The sequence below is a fragment of the Fukomys damarensis genome, unplaced genomic scaffold (genome assembly GCF_012274545.1).
Source record: "Fukomys damarensis isolate Sample0158 unplaced genomic scaffold, DMR_v1.0_HiC HiC_scaffold_33, whole genome shotgun sequence".
Taxonomy (NCBI): domain Eukaryota; kingdom Metazoa; phylum Chordata; class Mammalia; order Rodentia; family Bathyergidae; genus Fukomys; species Fukomys damarensis.
The window spans coordinates 5,040,678-5,042,728 of record NW_022900945.1 but is presented as its reverse complement, the minus strand read 5'-3'; positions in this window follow the sequence as shown (position 1 = coordinate 5,042,728).

The window sequence follows — 2,051 nt, the reverse complement described above, 5'->3', positions numbered from 1 at the left end:
TTAAAGTTTTTGAAAATGTACTGAGCAAAAGTCAGCATAAGCAAGTGTCAAGTTCAGCTTTGTGACCTCATTTCATGAATAGCACCTGTCTCTGTCCTGTCCCAACCCCAGAGCTGTCCCCACGACGAGATGAGCTCTGGTCAAGACCCAAGCTCTATTCAAGACGACCATCAAGGCCAGACTCTACAGACCCCAAAGAACCGGGCACAGTTGGCATCTGTACTCCCTTAGGTGTGTAATAGACTCGCATCCTTAGAAGCCCCCAACACAGGCCCGTATGGTACAAAATCCACGTCACCTCCATTTCCGTGTCAGCCAGAACTCTCATCGGCATCTGTCTGGTAGACGCTGTATCTGGCCCAGCCTTCATCTTTGTCACTGAAAGCAGATACATGTTATACACATAATAATCACCTGTGCTTCGCCAATACCTTCTGTGTGTCAGGTTCTTGGTGCTCTGAGTGTTTTATCTACTGAATCTTTACAATAAACTTAGGAGGAAGACTTTATATCCAACTAGCAGATGAAGTACAGTGGTTTGGAATATTACATTATTCATTTACAGCACACCCTTGACTTAGGAACTCAAAGTGTTCCCGAGGGCTGGTTGTAAATCAAGTTGGTCAAGGGAGATGCAGGCCCCTCCACAAAGCCTTTAGAGTCTCTCTCCTGCACACAGGCCAATCTCAGAGTCCTTAAAGAGACGCTGGCCCAGGATTTCTCAGTGAACTCCAAACAGGAGAGGATGTGTCCTGTTCCTTCCAGGACTCTTTAAGGGTTAAATCTGTATCTGAGACCATCTGGAAGCACAAACGGCCAGCATTTGGGTCATAACTCAAGACACTGGTCATAAGTTGAAATTAAAATTCTAGTTGAAACCCAAGTTGCTCGTGTGTCAGGCCAGTCATAACTGGAGGGTCCCCTGTTTATGGACTTGGTTTTGGTTTTTGAGACAGTCCCAGTAAGTAGTTCAGGCCAGCCTTGAAATCATAATCCTGCCTTAGCCTCCCAAGTGCTGGGATACAGGTACATATTATTTACTTTGATACCAGGCCTATATCTGGTCAGAGGAAGAGAGGAGATGAGAAATGAAATCTTCTGCTTCCAAAGTGAGGATTACTTATTTAATTTTCTCTTCTTTTGGTACCGGGGATCGAACTCGAGACCTTAGGCTTGCAAGGCAGGCGGAGGCACCACTGAGCTAAATCCCCAGCCCCCAATCATCAATTTTCTGTGTGGGACTTTAATGTAAGATTTCACGTGAACTTTGAAGACTACTGACTGTGTGGGAAAGAGAGGAGGAAGGGCAAGGAGAGGAGAAGGGAGGGAGGGAGTTGTGGTTCATTTTCCAAAATGGCTTATGTGAAAGGCATCCTGACACCCTGCCTGCCTGGAAGAGGGAGAGGAGGAAACCAAGAGTGGCAGCTTCTTGCCCAGGAAGGGGGAAGCGAAATGCAGTCCCACTGTAGAAAGAAGATTTGGATTTAATAACTGCATAAACCCCATCGGCCACAGCCCCACAGAGGAGCACAGTCAGCAGCACGGGGTCCTAGACAGACGTGATCTCCTTTTGTGAAAACCCTAAAGATGGAATTAAGCTGTGTGGGTGAAAGTGGAACAGGAAGTCACGCAAAAACTGTAAGTGCTGCTCCAGAAAGCTAAGAATAGCATAAAAGCCCTAAATACATTTTACAGATGATTTATTGCCAACACATCCCTTGGGCTGTTAAATGTGTTGTCTCCCTAAGGTCCCGCCGGTGGCCGCTTCAGACTCGCATCCCTGCTAGAGCCTCCCGTGCTCCGCTTGGTGACAGAGAGCTCTTCTCTCACTGGACCTGTGAGAGACGGTGAGAAGGGCCCCAGGTGCTCCGAGGCCTCAGCTCTTCAGCAGCCACGCTTTCCCTCCTTGGGAATTTGCAAGCGACTGCAAGCTTATGTGCAATTGACCCTCGTCCATGAGTAACTTTGTTATTTTACTTCCATTCTGCTGCCTCTCTGTGTTGTCACTTGCAAATTTCTCCCCTAACAGGAATGCCTGGGGTCCCACAGCT